Source organism: Crassostrea angulata, chromosome 2 (genome assembly GCF_025612915.1).
Source record: "Crassostrea angulata isolate pt1a10 chromosome 2, ASM2561291v2, whole genome shotgun sequence".
In the NCBI taxonomy this organism is placed as follows: domain Eukaryota; kingdom Metazoa; phylum Mollusca; class Bivalvia; order Ostreida; family Ostreidae; genus Magallana; species Magallana angulata.
This window is the reverse complement of record NC_069112.1, coordinates 57,083,025-57,106,020: the sequence shown is the minus strand read 5'-3', so window position 1 is coordinate 57,106,020 and position 22,996 is coordinate 57,083,025. Positions and strand designations below refer to the sequence as shown.

The following is a 22,996-nucleotide window of genomic DNA, read 5'->3' as shown; positions in this document are numbered from 1 at the left end:
GTTAATGAGATAAAGCTTTAAGTGAGTAGATTTTAAACAGATATTGGCTAATCAGAATTTCAGGTAACTTCCTTAAATCACCATTTTTTTTTTTTTTTTTTACTATGAAATTTAAATTTCTAATTCTTTCCTTATATATTTGGAATTCCTATTTTAGAAAAAGAATACACGTCGTGAAAAATTTAGATAAGGAAAAAAAGTTTATTAGAGAGGTTTAGTGAAAAAAAAATACATGCAAAAGGAGACTGCTTTGCGTATTCAGGTGAACAGGTTCTTGCGAGCGATTTTCAGAACTCTCTTTACTTGTGACACACCTTTTGGTGAGTGCTCGCGAGCACCCACTCTGCTGAACAGGCATCAGAATCATAGAAAATGGATCAAAATGTCTAAGCTACATACAGGCATACATTCCATCCGGCCTACATTACATGATCTATGTTCTTCAATGCATGTGTATATTCAATATGTTTCATTCAATTTAATTCATTTTTTAAACAAAAGTATTAATAGCCATTAAAATACTTCATATATAAGCATTTGTTTCTATTTTGGCTTTTAAATTGGATTACTTAATGTACAAAAGATCCACATAATTTGAAATTTAGTAAAAATATAATGAAATCTATTTGAATTGTATCTACAACAGTAATGTATATGTTAATTCTACATAAGCCTGAATGTACTATTTTTTCGTTACCAGTTTTGCATTGTTTCCCTTTATACCCGTCCTCACATCCACTTGGACAAGTACCATTTTTGTAGTCACATTGTTCTTTTTCGTAGCAGGCGCCACATACTTTACTGCAATTCATCCCATATTTGCCTTCACATGCTGTTAAAATCAATGCAAAACAGCTTTTATTAACACAATTTCAAACAACCAGTGATGAAATCGTTATACTATTTGTAATTATTCCCGAGATGACTAATAAGAAGTTTTGAAGTGAAATTAAACAAAATAAAAGATATTTATGCATATGCTAGCTTGCCTATGCCATAAACACATCGAAGGCTTGCATGAACATTTATCAGTTAAACAAAAATGTAGTGTTTACCTTTGTTACACATAGATCCTTTATATCCCGGAACACAGCTAATGCAGGTCCCATCCACAATGTCACAATCTCCATTCTCACAGTTTTCTGGGCAGGGTGTGGAGCAGTTCTCTCCGTAATACCCTAATTTCAGACAACCTATGAAAAAAAACCGAAACATATAACTCAACATAATAGACCGACTTAATGGTTATAGTTATATTTTTTGATTTTCATACTAAAAACTGAAGATTCCTAGATATAAATGGTCTTAATAGTACAATTATTATATTATATTATCTTATATTAAATTATATTATATTTAATATATATTATATTTCATTATATCATATTATTTTTATTACATCATGATCATATATAATATGTTAACGTTTAGATCTTGTTAAAGGAGTTAAAACTGTGTGTGTTTAACTGACCTAAATTTTAAGCATCTCTTTGTTGGAATAAAATTATACTTTCTCTGTACATGTACTTAAAAGCATGACAATGAACGTGGACGATGACATTTCATTATAAAATGTTTAAACATAGGTCATTGATTTTATACATAATTTTAGACAATCAAACTGTTTTTTGAAGAAATTGAAGTAAACATCAAATTACCTATGCTATCGTCTTACACATTTCAGGTACACATTTTAGCCATAAACTCCCATTAAGTAAAGACAAGTTCCATATTTAAACTTTGAAAATTAAATGGCTGCTTATATATTTATACAAAGATCTGCTCATAGTTGGTACAACAACCATCTAAACCTCTGAAGGATGGTTGTTCACAATGATTTTAAGAAGTTCAAATAAAATCAAAATCCATGTTTCAAAATAATAATAAACGTATTTGTTTATTACAATGTCTGTTATAAAGTAAAAGAAAAGGTTAAGAAATACTTGTAAAAATGATTTCATTCGTAAAATTTTTCCAAATATTCACACATTGCAACACTAGCTTTGACACTTCTCAAAAAGTTCACACTTTATATAACAATGCATTAAAAACCTATAAGGTGCACCTATTAAAACATTCTAAATCTGCTTTATAATTTCTTTTTTTACGTGCGATTCTTACCATAAACTTCAACTTCACACAGATCGTTAAAGGCGTAAGTTGAATATCCAGCAGGGAACGGACTATGAGTTCTGTTGTTGTAGTATATGACAAATCTCCCGTGAATAAGGCACGTAACATTGATAGGATTGGGTATTGTGGCTCTGGTATAGTTGTTGTCCTTGAAACACAGTTTCCAGTCCTTTCTGTAGGTGGTGTTCGATACGTAGATTGAAAATCCCAAGAATCTATTCGTATGGGCGTTGTTTTTATCTGTAAGTTCATGAACACCGACAAATAACTTATTTTTAGTGTAGTATAGTTACAGGTCTAGTATATTAATTTTGTGTAAGGTTGTCTTTCAAAAAATACAAACTCAAGACTCTGAATTCAAGAAGTGTGTGTTGACGTGTGAACACGAAAAATGGCATATTAAAAAAAACCCAAAAAACCTTCTTTGTCTTTTGATAGTTTTACTTTATCATTATTTATGTCTACAAAAAACTACTCAGGCAAGAGATACATTAACCAGTTGTCATGTAATGGTGCACGTGTTATAAAAGAGTACCAGTTTCATCACATTGATTTATTCTAACAACAATGCAACCAATTCTATGAAAGCATTTTGATAAATTGTATAATTTAATTGTTCAAAGTAATGGTATACACTATTTGAAGTATTGTGAATTTTAAATTGCTTAAACCGCGATCAACTAATGTACAGTACCGATCAGATCCAACCTAACAGAAAGTAAACCCCAACTAAACTCCGGGTTTATTTCTGGGTTTACTCTGGGTTTAATCCGGTTTTACTAGAGTGGACCCTGATTAAACCCAGAGTAAACCCACAGTAAATCCAGAGTGGACACAGATAGTAAACCCCGATCAGAAGTATACCCCTGAAAGCAGACGCTACATGTATATTCGGAACATACAAGGGGCAGACATAACAGACAGTAAGATGGTAAGATAAATGATAGGTCTGCTTCACACATCAGTGCGTAAAGTTGACCCCAAAACCAATTCTCGAGCAAAGTAAACCGCGAGCAAAGTAAACCGCGAGTAAACCCAAAGTAAACCCAGGGTGGACCCACATTTTCAAAAATGTAAACCAAGAGAGTGGGGTTTTCTCTGGTGTTAGGTTGGGTCTGATCGGTACTGTAAATCCCTCAAATAGTATTGTTACAATACGTGGTTTATTAACAAACGCATTTTTACACATTATGAATATCAATAATTTTTTGCTAGCATTTGTAACCATGATATGATTCCCGTATATATAGCACAGTATAAAGCTGTAAATTCTAGTCAACTGAAAGGTACATTATTTATTTCCTATGTAGCTTTTTACACGATTTGATTGACTATAAGTCGGATGTATATTACCGTTCACCCGACTTGAGCTAAAGATAAAGAGCGTGACGTCATAATGCATTACATGTGATTTCACAATGCATCAATGCTTAAATGGTATATCTTGAAAGTGTAATAACTCCTTGATTGGACATGGGAAACAAATCTATTTGGTTTACATAGGAAATAAATTCGTTATCCAGGTCTAATCACGGGTATACGTAGATTTACCCCGGGATGTATTCAAAACACCCTTCGGCCTTCGGCCTCGAGGTGTATGGAATGCAACCCGGAGTAAATCCCCGTACACCCTTGATTGAACCTAAATAACTAATAATGTGCTGGTCTGCAAAATATCTCTAAATAACAGAACTATGCCATTAAGTTATATTTCAGTCACCTTTTAGTTAACCAAATGACAACATACTGTGTTACATGTATTCTGACTGAACAAAAAGATACGTTGAACATAAAAAATCACCAGATATATGATTTACAGTAAACAGGCTTTACTCTCTCAAAGAAAATCAATAAATACCCCAAGCGACATTTTCCGTCCTGTAATGTATAAAAACGTGATGCAAGTTTCGAACTTTTCCCAGATCTACCCTCCATTCTGCTTCTGAATGACCATTTGCTGATATCGCACACTGTCCTCCTCTGGCGGACAAATCTGAAAGACGTCCGTCAACAGCCAAGGTTGCTGCCCATGGTGTGCCGTGAAAGGGATAACGCTGCCAGGCAGGTCTAGTCAGAGCTATGTTTTCTGTAGAATTTGTCAAAATTCAACAATCATCAATGTTACTTATAACTACAAATTTAAATTTTTGGTCCGTGTTTGAGGCACACAAAGAGATATAATATTTAAATGCGGTACGAAAAGTGTGGATAACAATATCTTCAAAACAATTCATTGTACTAGAAAGCTTTTACTTCTCTTTAAAATATAAAACATGGGATATGAAATGTCGGTGAATTTGTGAAATACGGAAATGAATATTGAAAAAGAACGTTTTTATAAATAGCAATTTTTTTAAGCAGGAAACACATTCCTGTTCAAGCATTAACAATTTCCTAAAACTGATAAAAGCTTGTGAATATTAAAAAAGTTTATATTTCCCTGTACAAGCCAGTTACTATACTCAACAAAACCCAAAGTACTCACATACACACTTGCATGTTAAAAACAGTGCGCTTCCGTCTTTTTTCAAATGTAAATTTACACGCCGGACTTTGTCAGTATCAAATAACACTTCAGTTTATATATGTTTCCATATGAAAGGCAGCTGTTTAACAATGGATTGCGTCATAACAATTACCATGCCAAGTTTTATCTCTATTTATGAATATTAGTGGTATTCATTTCGTGTCAGTAAGTCAGCATATCTCAAATGTATTAAATACATTGTTTTGAAATTGTGTTTGTAAAACGATTGTGCCTGTTAATCAACTGATTTTTAAGAAAAATAAGTCTATTTGCATTGTGTTTCGTCATATTCCTCATATTCTCAGATCAATGGATCTTTCATTGTTATTCACTAAAAAAATGATATTTATTTAATGAGGGCCAAATAGTTCTGAAATTGGAGCACATTCAATGTCAAATGACAATTATTCACAATAGAAGATATGCGATCTATAAGTAAAGAGCCTAGATTGAATGCACTTGGTACGTTCAATTTTTCAAAAACTCTAAGGTACGCTTTCAAAAAATTGCCCTTCAGATCTACTTTAAAAAGTAAGATATTTTTTAGCCATATAATATTCTTTGGAAAAGATACACACCATATAATTAAACTTTGAAATTTCACCCATTTTTAATATTTTTATAGAAAACTCTTTTTCGCAAGAAGATTAATAAATATCGCATAAAAATGGCGACAACGATCCAGTCAATTTAAAAAAAAGTAACAAACATCCTTTTTTTAAAATTATTGTTGGAAACGTCACGCAATTCAAAAACTGTATGTTTTGAAAGGTGTCATTTATTTGAAATTTTGCTATATAAAAGATTACTGATTCCTACTTAATGATCCTTTCTTTAAAAGTAAACCATGTAAAACCATTTAGCATATTTTAATATATAGATGACAAAACATATTTTTTAAAGTAGTACTATTAATTTATTAACATATTGTACTGTTTTCTTTAGTTTTACTTGTGGATATACGCTCGTGGGATTAGCGTACTGTTAAATGGCATACGTAATTACAACTCTCCAATAATTAACATCAAACTTTATTTTGTTCCCATTTTATTATAGTTTTGCATGTGGTTTTTATATAAGCTTTCTTGAGTTTTTTTGCAAATATAATTTGCATTTCTTTTATTTCTCTTACCTAAGAGATAGATTAATATAAGCGTTTTGGCTTGTTCCCCCAACTTATTGTAAACTTTGTCATTTATTTTTACCTGCTTTGGATAAACTCAAAAACATTGTTTCAACTAAATATCACTGCATGGATAATGGTAGATAAGTTAGTAGATGAATACTAAGAATAAATCTTTTTCAATTCATTTACTCACCATATGTATTCACAGTCCAAAAATGTTTGATGAATATGACTAGCCAAATCATATCATCCTACAATCGAAAAAAAGTATAAAGTATATTAACTCATATCTCATTAGGCTAATGAATTGTAAAACACACCTTAAATGTAACTTGGCTTTGTATGGTTTAAATAAGGAATAAGGAATCATTCTTTGATTATTATGAGGTGATAATTTCGGTCGGGGCGTAATCAAATCCAATAAAGCCCTAATGATAGATTTGATCACGCCCCGACCGAAATTATCACCTCATAATATTCAAAGAATAATTCCTGATTACTTATATTTATTTAATTTTAAGCCATCGTATGATTAAATATATGAATATAAATAAGCAAACCCCGCTGACGCCTCAATTTGGCGTCATTTGTATTATGGGTTATATAGTACAAAAGGCAAAGACACTGGTAAATGTAAATATTGGCGTGTACCAGCTTAAAATGGATATGAATATCGTATATATACCGCTTTTAAAATCATCATATAAAAACTTAGTTTTGGTTGAATTTGTAATAATTAAAATTCGTACATGTACATATACCTTAGCGACATCAGCTTAGCTTGTAACTAAGTATTAAAGTTTTATATTATATACATGTAAAATGAAGTTACAAGGAATAAAACTACATAAATAAATTCATAATATAAATTAAAATTCTGATCAGTGATTAAAATTGGTTTTTATTTTGAATTAAATCAAAGTTTTACCAGAAAATAATCTTACCAATGTTCCCATCAAGTTATGCAACCAAATGAACTCTTCAAAAAGAGAATATATTTTACATATATATCCGTGTACAAGGCTGTATCGTATCGTGATCATGATCTTCCTTCTGTACATCAGTTGTGTTTTGTAGTGGATATTTCTGGCATGGTGTGTCATTCTGTGCATATATATTTAAGCAGTTATTTAGAGATAAAATAACCATAAATTACATTCGTTTATATTCTCTCAAAACATCAAAAAGACACCAAAAGGAAAGTTGTACATTATTAAAGGAATGAATTCAATATTTATTTGTTTTATACGATATAAAATGGTTTGAGGCAGTTTACGCTTTATAAACCGCGAAGCGTTTTATAAAAAAGCGTAAACTGTTTCAAACCATTTTATATCGTATAAAACTAATAAATATTTAATGCATTGCTTATAATTTAATTTTTTTTCTCTTCATTGTAAATAAATACGGTCATTTGACCTTTAAAATGACGTAAAATTATACAAAATTCAAACGTAACGTCAGGCGTATTGATACGTTTTTGACGTTAGTCTTACTATGACGTAGGCAACATTCTTTATACGATATAAAATAATTTTTTAGCCAATCAGAAAGCGCGTTACACCAAGAATTAAATTATATTCACATTAACAAGTAATTTGGAAGTACGATGAATATTAAGACGAAAAGGCCATATTTTTTCTGGTTAAAAAAATTATATACAAAATTGTCATAATAATTCTCAAATTACGGAAGTTTAGGGCATTTGGATTTGCCTATTTTTCTTTGTTAAAATCAAACATAATTGTCGAACTGAAAATAAATTCCAAAAAGTTATAAAACGCTCTTTAGTTTCTTTACAAATAACACATGTTTATTCATTTACCTTTTTTTGATCTATGTACGCGTGTACTTAGCTCGTTTGAAAGACTGTGGTTAACTGTTCTAACTTAAAACGAATTCTAAACTTTCTTGGTATACATCTTAATATTGTTCAATCACATTTTAACTTCGTTATGTAATAGTTCTCTATTTGAACCTTCACTGAAGTTATAAATATTAAATATGATTCAGAAGGATTATTCCATGAATATTAGGTGTTCATAAAGTCAGGGATACAATCTTTATTACTTATTTAATGAAAAAATGATCATTCTGAAGTATAACTCGGTCATCAAATACGGTCGGGAGTGATCCAATCCCAAAAGGTTCTAATAAAGATAGATTTGATAAAGCCCGTTTGTATTTCATCATCTCATTATATTCAAACTTAAGAATGAATTTTAATTACTATCATTTTCATCATTTGTACGAATAAATATTGAAATACTTTGAAAAATGTATTGGACTTTATATCACAAAATAGATTAGTAGTGTTATCACACACTATTACCTGGTTAATGTAAATATATTTATATAAGTGGTATTAAATATTTTATATTTAATATTCATATTACTGACATTTTTAAGTTATTTCCATTTCGCATAATTATGAAAAGCCTGCTTGCACCCCACAATATGTCATCTGCGAAAAGTATTGAACTATACGTTACAAATTTAAATCGTAGTGTTATCGCAAACAAATACACTAGAAGATGTGAATATATGATATCATGAATAAATTAGCAATAAACCTTTTTGTATCAACTTATTTTTTTCTTCTTTTTTTTTTGGGGGGGGGTGATTAACTAACGCTTGGCAGGAGACAGTTGGATACGTTTTAGTCTCCTTGTGTTTCTGCAGATTTATTATAAACAGGTTTAATCAAACAAAATACAATTTGTTCATATATGATGAAGAACTGTATTTTTCCATTATAAAACATGTTTAATTCTGTTTAAAATTACATAGAGTTATCAGGTTTCACAGGTTTTTTTTATTAATTCAGATATTAATAGCATCACAGAAATTGTTTTTTTAAAAATTTGCAAAGTTCATCGTTTCACTATCTTTAGAACAATGGTTTTATAATATTTTTTCACTGCAACACGGAAACTATTCGTATATTTCTGATCTTTTAACTTTTAAAAGTGGAGTACTAGTGGAAGTAAACATCAGAAGGACATAAAAGAAAAAGTGTTATCTTTATTTTTTATGCAGAAGCGAATTAGTCTTGGAATAACTACACGTACAGTAAACGTTTGTCTTGTGGAACTGTAACATGCGACGACTCAGAGTATGGTCATAATTTGGAACACTTTAAACAACAAGCAAACAAATATTTATTACAGTCCTGTTGATCTTATACGTATAAAAGAATATTACCAGGAGGTGTGCAGGCTTTGGCAAGGTAAACTAATGAAGTCAATGACAACACACCGTGTTAAAGCATGCAAAACCGTTGTAACGTAGATCGTTAAAAGGCTGGATGATTTAAGAAATGTAGAAAACAGTTTTCCAGTCATTTTTCAACAATATTCAAAATGAATGCGTCTTCAGCTGATGCAGAGCTATTGAGCTGAATTTAATGGATTAAACACAAATAGTGAGTTAAAATCTGATTGATTGATCTCAAGCAGACGAAATTGTGAGAAGACGCTTAATTTTCTTTTTCGGGAATCAAATAATGTGTTTTGTTTATTTTTGAGGGTTAAACTTTCACGTTTTCATGTTTATAAAGTTGTATCTTGTTTGCTGACAATAAAAAAAACAACTTTACATTTTGTTGACAGTGTTTATTTTGAAAATTCCCGCTTTATAAATAGTGTTAGATCAGAATAGTAGATGAGGAAAGTTTTATGGATGCAGCTATCAAATAAATATTTCGACCAACCAGAAGCGCCAATATCTCATCAATCGAATACGTATTAAATAATCAACAAATCAACCATCTTATCAACCTTGAATAATTCAATATCATTAATAGACGCACAATATGTTACATAGTAAAATTTTTTTTTACAAATTTTAAGGTTTAAAAAAATTAATATTAATTACTAATATCTTTATAAAGATCTCTTCGTCTTGAGGGGATAAATATTGTCTAAAAATAAATATTCATGACTATACACTCCTCTTAAAGCCATATTAAACTGCACTCTATTCACAATGTAGTGGAACGTGACTGGTATTATACATTGCTTTTACTTTGTGTGACATCGATTACCTGCTATTTCGATCAATCAACATATTAAACGCAATTGCTTTATCTATCTGTTTTAACTGAAAAAGGAATGAATATCAATAAGTCAATAAGAACATTCAAGCACTTAAATATGAAAAACCCATTTTTCATTTCAATGAATAAAAAACACGACAAACAGTATACAGGGTTATTTCCGCTCCGTATCAATTTCGCTTAATAATTTTTTCAGCTATTTAATTATCTAACTTTTTTCTCAGAAAACAATCTGCAACAAACATTGCTTTGGTTATTCGAGTGTAAATTTTCGTCAAAAGGTCTTAGAGTTTCACATTTTGTGTTGTTTGAAGATATATCAGAGTAAAAAAGCAATTTAAGAGATGTTTCGTCTAGACTACTTTATTTTTCTCCCAGTCAAATGAATATCAGTATACCATAGAATAATACCATCAGCATATCATTTAATTTAAACTTCTACCGATATAACACATATGTAAACAATAACAAGACTTGAGCTTTGAAATGTTAGAAAGCATCAACGACACTCATAAATCTAAACCTTAAAAATATAAAAATAAATTTCAAAAATTTGGAGCTTCAGTTGCGTCAAAGTGACTTCAAGGATTACTGTTATTCATTTATTTGGTAGGAGATAAGCTAAAACTACAACTCATGTTAAGACTGATTAAATAAGAGTCTAGTATTAAACAAGGCATTCAAAACATTTTTACATTTCTTATTTATGAATGAAACAATTTAATCAACAATCAACAAGAAATAGACGTAACGTTTATGTGAAAACCCTGAAAAAATAAGAAAAATAAAAAGAAACAAAAACAAACATTAAGCAAAAGCAATAAACAAATAAAAAAAACCACAAAAATATCACACAAAATATATTACAAAAACAAAAGGCGAATATAGCATTCAAATGCTTTTAAAAAATGGGATGCTGTTTTTTTTTCAACATTTTAACAGATCCCAGTATACTAATATGTTCATTTGGCCGTGTCAAGGGTAAGAGTAAGAAATTAAAAAAAATATTTCGTCTTTCTAAAAAATGATTCAAATTTTCACATAATATATATCTTTAAAACAACGTAGTTTTCATTCGGGTTCTATGCTAATGAAGTATATACATCATTGTTTACTTTTTGGTCAGCATGCTCGATTTCTTGGTAAGCAGAAAATCCGTTTTCTTGAATATAAATACTGTTCACAATAGTGCTCGGGTTTTTGACAGATTCGTCTACCATTTCTTCTCGATTGCGGCATCTTGCAAGTACCTGTCTGGATCTGAAAGTTTAATAAACTGGCATGACGTATTTTCAAATGTTACAAGTAAATGCGATCATGATCGAGTGAAAGTACTGTAGATTCCTATTTAACGCGAAGAATTAATTTCTGCGTAAAACCGCGATTAGCAACTCTCGCGGTTTTTAAAATCTCGCTTTTATTTTTCAAACAATTTTGAACTATAGGAAATTATAACAAAAAAATGCTGATCGCGATTTTATATTCTCGCGATTTGATACAAAACAGCGGAATCGCGGAATTAAGTACTCGCGTAAAATAAGGAATTTACAGTAATTCGAGTACTAATAAGTAACGTACATGAAAACCAAGTTAGTAAGAGCACTGGCTGAAAACAATACAACAACGGTGATAATGGAATAACAAGGAACTTGAACTGTAGTTTGCAAAACAGGTGGACCATAAGCTGCAAAAGAGTATCATATACATGAACAAGTTTCTCTAATTCATACAGTTACATTATTATTAAAATGGGGGGGGGGGGTATTTCTTTTCCTTTTTACCTATACTCATTTCTTTTTTTTATTTGTTTGTTAATTTGTGTTATTTTTTTTTTACATTTCTAGATGTAAATTGCTTTGATTAATTCCTGGCTGAGACACAAGGAACTAGGACCCAATAGCAATTGTCCATTCTTCCTTTTGTTTTATTCAATATAGTGTTGAGTTGTTTATTACTTTGCATACACTTTTTAAGATAAAAAAAAAGAAGGGAAATATTACGTTACATGGATTTCGTCATATTGGTCTCATATTTTTTGGTCAAAATAATTTAGTCTTTTGTAATTTCAGCTGTCCCTAACAAGCATGTAAACGATCACTTTTATCTGATCTGTTTAGATTATATTCCTTTTTCATATTCAAACGTAGTTTTGAGAAATCCCAACACCAATGATTATTTGTCCTTTTAATTCAAATTTGACATCGTCTATTTAAATACTTTAAGAATTTCTAGAGATCAAAATTTAATTAACGCTATCATGTAACATTTCTGATTTTATTTCATCTGAACTAAATTAAAACAAAACGAGTAAATGTATATACTTTAAACACAATCAGATAATTGTACAATTTTTTTTAAAAATATTTAGAATGAAGTATTGTTATCAGATTTTACATTTCATGTATGCTGTTAAATAATCATACCATCATTTATTGGCCGTACAAGTGTCTTGCTCTTGAATTTATCTGTTGCTGGAAAAAAAAACAACAAATGACCAAAGTAAAAAATGTTTACATATTTAGGTATTCATACATTTTTCTCATGATTTGGAGAAAAATGCTACTCATGCACAAAGGGTACTGAATAAGTTAAAATAAATCGAATACTATGCAATGTATGTACATTCAATACAAAGGTCTCCTTGATAACCTGAAACGCATCCGCGAGGACACTGACCGGTCACGTGGTTACATTTTTCTCCATACAGGTAGAGACAATGTCCACATGTCCTAGAGCAATTAGGTCCATACGTGTTGTTGTTGCATACTGACATTACATGAAAAAGAGCAATTTCAAATTGTGTTAATACCTTTAAACAAGTTCGAGCTTTACCGGACACCGGATATCTCATAGAATCATTTCTGGAATCGTTGACAAAAAATTGAAAGTAGATGAACGTTAAGGAGGAATGAAAAATCTATACAGTTTTTATCAATCAAAATGAAAATATTACATCATATCATATAGCTTAAAGTGAGCAGATTTTAAATAGATATTGGTTAGTCAGAATATCATATAACTTCCTGCAATCAACTTTTTTAAAAAAATTTACGATGACTTTTATTTTTATAAATTTTACTCTTAATTTTGGAATTTTTGTCAAACAAAATATACCTGTAAAATTTAGATTAGGAAAAACCGCAAGCACCCACTAAACATACATCAGAATCATGAGAAATTGCTACATACAGACAGACATATCATCCGTCCCAATCGTTTAAATATACATGTATGCGTGTATTTCTATTTGGCTATTGAATCGGATTACTATGTTTACAAACGATAAGCATAATTTGAAATTTAGTAAGAACATAATGAAATCAATTTGAATTGTATCTACAAACGTCATGTGTATGTACATTCTACGTAAGCCTGAATGTACTATTTCATTTTTACCAGTTTTGCATTGTCGCCCTTTATACCCGTCTTCACATCCATTTGGACAAGTACCATTTTTGTAGTCACATTGTTCTTTTTCGTAGCAAGCGCCACAGACTTTGAAGTGAAGTTTGGATAAGCAAAGATTAATAAAATATCTCGAGCAATGAAAAATATATATGCATATGTTAGCTTGCCAACGCCATAAATACGTCCATAAGACTTAAGTTTTATCAGTAAAATTAAACATTGTACTAATAAAGCTGTACCTTCGTTACACACAGATCCTTTATATCCCGGAACACAGCTAATACAAGTTCCATCCACAATGTTACAGTCTCCACCCTTACAGTTTTCTGGACAAGGAGTGGAGCAGTTCTCTCCGTAATATCCTAAGGTCAGACAACCTATAAAAAATGAAACAAAGAACTCACCATATTAAACCGACTTAATGGTTATGGTTATATTTTTCGACTTCTCTAACTAAAAACTGACGTTCCCGAAATATGCTATGTTTTATTGTATTTTATTATATTATACTATATAACTAGACTTTGACCCGTGCGTGCACGGTTTGACATTGCAAATATATTTAGGACATTTACGAAATAGATACATCGACATACCGTATATTTTTGTCATTTACATAACCAAGCTTTAAACCTACAATATAGCTATTTATTTCACTGCACTCTGCTAAGAAAAATCTTACTGTGTCTCGGGACAAGCCTTCACCAGTGCCTCCCATATACTAGTAATGTAATTTAAAATTTGCAGAATCGCTTCGAAACGATTTTGGAGGAAATTAATAAAGCTGCATTGAAAAAACTATTTATAACAAACCATTTTGAAACTGTAAATACCTTTCATCTAAAAATTTAATTCATATAATGAAGAATTGTACACTTTTTCACCAACGTTAAACTTTTATTTACACACTATGTTGACGTTCGGAAGTCTCGGGATTTTTCATATAAAATGCACTGAGTTAGAATATCTTCCATAGTTTCTTTGATAAACAGATTATACAGCAAATTTTCAATGAAAATTTACACGTATTTGTATTATCGTTTCTGAGTTTATGCATGCAAAAGTGATATTGTGGAAACATAAACTAAAATGCCTCCAATGATTTAGCGTGAATGTAATGCGCATGCGCAAGATTGTAAAATCCAAAAAATTCAAATGATATTTGGATTTTTTTTTAAAGGAATCTTCGTTGATTATTAATTAGTGACGCTTGATTGATATAAAATAAAAAAAAAATATTGGTAATCCTCAAGTACCCATGATGTTTAAAATATATAAAAGGAAAGACAGTACTCTTCCGATTTATTCGTATAAAAGCCCATACATTCGAGTCTATTTTTTTAATATAGTAGTATCGATAATGATGATAACGATGATAACGTTAAGAATTTTTAAAGGAGCTTAAACTTTGTGCGTTTCATCTGAACTAAATGTTATGCATGTACTTTCTCTGTACATGTCCTTCAAAATACATCTCAATGAACGTAGACGCGGAAAGTGTTCGCAATATACGTATCAAGAAAACATTAATAAGAAATATAGGCCTCACCTTGTCTACATAGCAGACGTTCTTATAACGTTATGCACCAGCGGTAATTTGTTAATGATTTTTGTTTTAAGCGTTTTAGCCTTAAATTATGGATTTTAAAACACTATTTAGGACAACTGAAATATTTCTTTTTTTTAAAAAAGAGAATAAAGAAGTCAACAAATTACGTGGTAGTATATCTACTTCAGAATTCTAGACCTGTATGATTTTTTGTCGTAAACTCTTATTAAGGAAAGAAAACTCCTAAGTTTAAACTCTCAAAATTGGTCTCCTTCATCTCTTAACAGAGCTGTTCTTTTCATTGAAGTAGGTACAATGTACATGTTTCACAACCATCCAGCCTTCTTTTTGATAACCACAATGCTTTTACGACGTTCTATCTATTCAGAGTCAAATATAGCCATAAATGTGTTGATAATTGTTGTAGTTTTTGTCGTATTAGTAAACATAACATATTAAACGTATTATACTTTCAAAATCGATGTTTAAAAGTAATAATAAACATATTGGGAAGTAAATTCTTGACAGCTGTCTACGTGATGCTGTTCAGGTCTGTTAAAAAGTAGAGGAAGAAATAATGAATTATTCTTAAAAATTTGTTTTTATCAAAAACGATGCATATATAAATCAATCTCTTATATGCATTACTAAATTTGACTAAACTTCACGCTTGAATAAAATATGGAATAAAAAACAATAAATCTTACCATAAACTTCAACCTCACACAGATCGTTAAAGGCGTAAGTAGAATATCCAGCAGGGAAGGGACGATGAGTTCTGTTGTTGTAGTAAATGACATATCTCCCGTGCATAAGGCATGTTACACTGATAGGGTTGGGTATTGTGGCTCTGGTATAGTTGTTGTCCTTGAAACACAGTTTCCAGTCCTTTCTGTAGGTGGTGTTCGATACGTAGCTTGAAAATCCCAAGAATCTACTCTTTAAGTAGTCGTTTTGATCTGTTAGTTCAAGAACAACGAAAAAGAATTTATTTTAGTGTAGAATAGTTAAGGTTTAACAAATTTGTAAAAAGTAGGTCTTAAAAATATACAAATCAAGACTCTGTACAAGAGAAATGTGTATGTTTGTGTAAACACGAATGAGGGGATGGGTGGGGGGGGGGGGGCATTTTTAGTATAGAATCAATTCTATACACTGTTATATGATTTGAAGATTTTCTTGCATCGCTATTGATAAGGCCATGCTATTAATGTCATCTGACCTTGTTTAGTGGCAACAAATATTGTTTGTAATCATCTTAAAGGCTTATTATCGGTCGTTTTTATACGTAGTGCTGTTTGATAGAAAATGCCTAACACACATTACGCATATCAATAATTTTGTGACAGGTTTTAGTAAGCATCATAAAACTTTCGCATAAATCACACAGGATGAGGCTGTGAATGTTCATTAATTGAAAAGAACCTTATAGGTCCATAAAAGGATGTCATTTCTTTTAAACATTAAGTTATGTTTCAGTTACAGTACTTTGTAGATGAATTAATCAAGCAGTCCAATTATGTGTCTCAAGTATTCAAACTGAACAAATATGCTTAACATAAATATTTCCAGAAAAATAATATAATATGAACACCCTTCATTTTCACTTTGTTGGCAGATAAATACACCAAGCGACATTTTCCGTCCTGTATTGTATAAAAACGTGATGCAAGTTTCGAACTCCTCCCAGATCCACCCTCCATTCTGCTATTGATCTACTATTTGCTGATATCGCACACTGTCCTCCAGCCGGGGCAAGATCTGATCGACGTCCGTCAACAGCATAGGTTGCATTCCATGGTGTGCCGTGAAAGGGATAACGCTGCCAGGCAGGTCTATTCAGAGCTATGTTTTCTGTAAAACGTCAAAAAGTAGACTTTCGTAAATGTTACCTTATATCCGGGTCGTGTCTGATAAGCAATCTATCGAATAATACATTCTTCATTCCGGGGGGAGGGGGGAGAGGGTGTTAAATGAAAGCTTATGTATTCATGACTTTGTGCAAGATAGAGTTGTGATTAGATAAGCTGGAATGGAAATGTTAAGTTGCATGCATTTTCTGTGTTTGTTCTTTATAACCTTATCGGTTCATCAATTTTTTGTGCATTGCATATCCGGTTATCAGAATTTTTGGCAAAGAAAAACACAAATTTTCTTCTCAAAAAGTATTGCTTTACAAGATAATTTAAGAACATTCTATGTTTTTTTTAAAGATTATTTTAGATATGAAATAAAATTATTAAACCTTCTAGTATTTATTCGACAATATGAATTACGATAACTTATATGACTATATATACATGTGTGTATACACATATATGAAAACTTTATGTGTATACACATATATGAAAACTTTATGTGTATACACATGTCTGGAAACATAATAATGATAATAGACCAACTTTCATTCACTTCCATATCTCAAACCATCGGATAACTAAAAGTTTTTGCTGACCAAATTCGGGATAGCACATATTAACGCTGGTCCATTCATTCACAGAGATAAAATTGATGCAGTAGGAGAATTTTCGACATCTTATTAGATAATATGTCATAAACGCAAACAAACAATATCAATATATATTTAAAACATAAATTGTAACAGCAAGCTTTCTTAAATCTATTTACAATATCAAAAGTAGAAAATAAAATGTCAGTGATTATACAGCTGCCTTTCATTTTGAAGCATAGATAAACTGAAGTATTATATTATTTTAAGTTGAAAAAGCCCGGCATTTAAATTTACCATTTAAAAAGACGGATGTTTACTGTTTTGAACGTGCATGTGCCTATATGTGTATACTTTGTGGTTATTAAGTATAGTCACTGGCTTGTACATGCGAATTAACACTTTTTTATACTCATGCATTTTTATTAGTTTTAAAAGTTTGCTTCTCAGCTTGAACAGGAATGTATTTCCTGGTTTTAAAAAATACTTAGAAGATGTAAATAATATGACAACTTTATTTTACATCAGTTTCCTTGTTTTTGTGATATTATGATAATGTTTCATATAATCTGATTGGGTATTACATGTAATACATAATATGAAATTACATCATTTTAAGGAAATGCATATCATGATATCCGGGATATCTGCACATAGAGTTTGCATGAAAATCACAATGAGCTTTGTTTGTCAATTTTTTTGCGTATGAATAGTGGTACTGTATAAAGGGAAATTTTCTTCCACGTTTTATTTTCGCCCCTTTCGCCCTTGTTGTCAGCGGGCGAATTTAAGTATAGGCGAATTTCAGTGTTTCAAATTATTTCTTTTTAAACATACTGGGTCTGGGCAAATTAAAGACGCGGCGAAACTATTTGCAATTGTAGAAGAACGAAAACTTCACGGGACGAAAATAACCCTGTATATTATATTCACTTCGTGTCAGTAACTCAGAGCATTTAAAATATATTTGTTACATTGTTTAGAAATATTGTTCGTGAAATTTCTGTGTTTGTGTGTATTGACCAATTCCGAATTTACGGATATAACGAACTGATTTTGAGTCCTGTAGAGGCGATAAAAACTACATTTACACCTTTTATAACAAATTTATATTGTTTTACATGTAAAACCTAGAAATAGCAATAGACATAATTCTTAATATAAGTTTATGTTCACAAAAATTTCTTCATTTTCTATCCAATTTCTATCTATCTGAGGTTTCTAGAAAAGGTGTTTTATTTCATATCTCAGTTAGCACAAATCAGAAAGAAAACACAAATATAGGAAATCGCGAAACTTATTATAATGAATTCGTAATACGGATATGACAAAGTATGAATAAAACAAAGTAAATACAGGACTTCGCTATAACCGAGTTTTACTGTTTTACTATTATGGAGGTTGAATGGTCAACTAATATCATTGTGGATGTTCTTTTATGTCTAGAAATTATTCATTTTAGCCATAATGTGTTCTTATATTTGCAAATGTAAATTTCTACCTGTTTTATTTCTTTCACCAATAGAGGAATTAATATAAGCTTTTGGCTTGTTTCCCAGTCTTATTGTACACTTTGTCAATTATTTGTACCCGCCAATAATATAAACTCGACAAATATTGTTTAAACAAAATATTATTGCATAGATATTGGTAGATATTTAAGGAATAAGGAATCATTCTTTGAGTATTAAGAAGTGATAATTTTGGTCGGGGCGTGATCAAATCCAATAAAGCTCGAAGGGCTTTATGATAGATTTGATCACGCCCCGACCGAAATTATCACCTCATTATATTCAAAGAATGATTCCTTATCACGTATATTTATATATTTTTAAGCCATCGAAAAACTAAATATTTAAATATTAATAATCAAACCCCGCTGGCGCCTCAATTTGGCGTCATTTAAGTTATGGGTTATATAGTACAAAATCGATATGCAGTGTTATCACAGGCAAAGACAATGGAAAATATAAATATTACTAGATGAATACCAAAAAAAATCATTTTGAATCCATTCACTTACCATATGTTTTCACAGTCCAAAAATGTTCGATGAATAAGGCTAGCCAAATCATATCAGCCCACTATCGAAAGTTACTGTAATTGGGCCTTAAGTGGAATGTCGACTCTTAGTTGAGAAAACACAAATAAACATGCTTTATAAGGTATATTCAACATAAAGCTTATCAAGCTAAAGAATTATAAAATACAGCTTATATGCATCTAAAACTATCTATGATTTAACTGCGTGTACCAGTTTTTACATGTAGTAAATACATACCGCTTTAAAGATCATGATAAAAAATAATTACCTTTAATTAAATTTGCAATAAATAAAATTCGAACTATAGCAGTATCAGTTAAGCTTGTAACTAGTTAGTATAACAGATGTGTGTGACAGTGTAGTTACAACACAACAACTATAACCTATGTTCAATTTCGTAATGAAATCTTAAGTTCTTATTCATCAGTTGAAATCTGTTTAAAATCATTTTCATTCAAGGAAGAATTTTAAGAGAAACTTACCAATGTTGTCAACGAGTTTTCTAACTCAATGAACCCTTCAGAAAGAGACAGTATTATGCACATACACCTGTATATCTGTGTTTAAGTATATATTGTGACAATTATCCTTTTCCTGTGTTTAAGTATATATTTTGACAATTATCTTCTTCCTATATATATATATATATATATATATATATATATATATATATATATATATATATATATATATATATATATATATATATATATATATATATATATATATATATATATATATATATATATATATATATATAACCGAATGTTATCACATAGGTGTAAACGAAACCGTCTGACGTGTCACATAATGGCAAACGGGATCTTATGGCAAAAAACGGTTTGCCACTATGTCCGACTGAGTTTTTTAAATCGCTCTAACTCGGCGAATCGCGAACTGACAACAGGTAAACTTTAATCACGATAAGAGAGATCTTTCAGACGTTCAATTTAAGTTTTGAAATAATTATTTGATGCATAATTACTGAAAAAGCGTAATGTTTTTGAGGGAACCCATTCTGGAACTATATATCTCCGGCCGAGCGATTCCGTCTGAGATGTCATTTACGGGCAAACGTCGGTTTTTTGAAGATTTCTTTTTAAAATTGGATACATATGTCAACAAAAAGTTCAGAGCAACTTGCTTATACAATGACTTATTTTTTTGCGGTACTGGGCTATGGATATGTATCTAATTTTAAAAAGATATCGTCGTCCATAGAAATTTTAGTGCTCATTTTCAGCTGTGTTGTTTTTGTATATAATTTTGAGCTTCTACGCATGCTTGACCCAATAATGTTAAGGAGAAGGAAAAAGAAATGGCGATCGAAATGTTCGGCTGAGTATTGTTTTACCGATCTGTACACGATTATGGCATATTATAAGGATGTGTGAAGAAAGTGAATACAAGTGAGTTGTGTTATAGATCAACGGATTTGTGTCTCTATGGATTAAGATTCTGTTTTGGATTACTAAACGAAAAAAAGGCATGTATGACTATGTAGTCAACTTCTTCATTGTTTGTCAACATGAAAAGGTGTGAAAAACAATATAGACAGAAGATGTAGTTGCTTCGCATATTAAAAAAAATTTTACTCCGCAATATCTGAACAATTCGAACCAAGCTTGTTTTAAAACACAAAAATGTGAATAGTACCACATCTTATCTGATTGAAATTTTTAGTAAACTCTCTTAGAAGATTATCTCAACCCATGTACTTTCTTCAATCTGAGAGATCAAATGTGGTATAATAATCAAAATCGTTGTAGTAATACTACCTACATCTATTACATTTGTAAGACGTAATTATAAATGTAATTTGGTTTATTAAAATATCTCGTGCACTGGCAAGACATAGTTTAACAATATACAGATTTAAATACATACTACATAGTTTCATCTAATTCATATCGATATCAGTACATAAACAGTCAGTGATTGATTGCATAAAGGTTTTTTAAAAGAGCTTTGTTTACATTTTACAGCCAAGGTTAAGTTATCTTCTCTCAGCGGCTGATAACAGAGAAAAACCAGATGTCGTTAAACATGTGGAAAACACAGGCAATCAGAATTGGGGAATGCTGACTAAAATCATTACGATTAGAATTTGGACTGATGGTTTTTAGAAACGCACAATAAACATTAGAGGTACATGAAGTGTTTGAATTTTATAGTGTGTTGTAGACATAGTCTTGATTTGCCTTTAATTTCTCTGATTGTCAAGTTCCTTCTCATTTCAAATCCAGGTAGCTTAATGAAAAGCAACCATAATTTTTATGGGATATCTAGGTTCAAATCCTAGTCTGGATTGTATGAATGAGAGACTAAACATCAGGTAATTACTCATTTTTCAACATTGAAAAAATTGAATTTGTAAGTGAACTGTAGATCGAAGGTATTCATTGCCCATAATGTCGCACAGCTCGTTTACCTTTTGTATTGGCTGCGAGTCGTCGTTCAAGCCTAATTTTTTGTTTACATGAAATATTTGTAACCTAATTATTCAAAGAAATGTTTGATTAAATTATGTTTATGATCAGTCATTGAATAAAAATTACATACATTTAATCATGCAATTTTTTTTTATCTGCTACATTTAAACAATCATGAAATTAATAATTCATATTATATTTCGACATTCTCTCTCTCTCTCTCTCTCTCTCTCTCTCTCTCTCTCTCTCTCTCTCTTCTTTGTTTACATTCCAACGTCTGTACTACATAACCCCAATGAGTTATCTCCTCTTTGAACCAAGGATAGAAGCTGTGAAATGAGACAAGCTGAAAAATTGTATATTTTATTCGACCGTCGATCTGTTTTACTATGTATTTTATTTGGTACAATGGAAAGCAATCAGACTATATAGCAAGAAACATTCATTTTCAAACCAATCAATTTTTAGAAACAATAGACTATATATAGTTACACAATTACTATTTATGTTCAATTTATTTTATTCAACAGAAGTGCATCTTGTTGTCAGTACCATTCTTGGCGTTCTATGCTGGAGTTTGTCTTTGTGAAATAAAACACGCTGTCATTATTTTAAAGAAATTAATACAACAACTCTCTCAGTTAAAATTTCATAACTTTATCATTGGTGTTATAGTTTTCACAATTCCCAAACTGTCCGGACTCTTTCGATTAAATTCACAAAAATTAATTCTCTCTCTCTCTCTCTCTCTCTCTCTCTCTCTCTCTCTCTCTCTCTCTCTCTTGTTTACATTCCATAATCCCAACGAGTTATCTCCTCTTTGACCTACGGAAAAATACAATTATTGTGAAAAACTAATTTCGGTCATAAAAAATTGATATCAGGAAAAACGAAATATCTTTACCTAATATACTTATATACTTTGAATGATAACTAGAATATTATTTTAAGGTTTTCATTTTTACAGTTACTGTGGAATAATTAGATTTCGTGGTGGCTCAATTTTCGTAGAATTCATAGGTACCTCTCATTTATGAATTAACATCCTTCATGAATAAATAAGTTAGAGTTTTAATGTCATATTTTTTATATTATCATAGATATAGATATATAAACATATGTAGATATGTATAAGAGAATACAAGAAATCACGTTCTTACAAACATAGACTAAAAGGAATCCACAAAAATTAGCCACATGAATTAAAATGATTTCACAGTACATGTATAACCATTTGCTTAAAAATAAATGACGTCAAATTTTCCATTAAG

General features: G+C 30.6%; 1 pseudogene; it reads right to left on the bottom strand.

Annotated features, from left to right (window-relative positions):
* The window catches only part of LOC128174544 (multiple epidermal growth factor-like domains protein 10), a 293,920-nt pseudogene that overhangs the window by 116,281 nt on the left and 154,643 nt on the right, over positions 1-22,996 (bottom strand).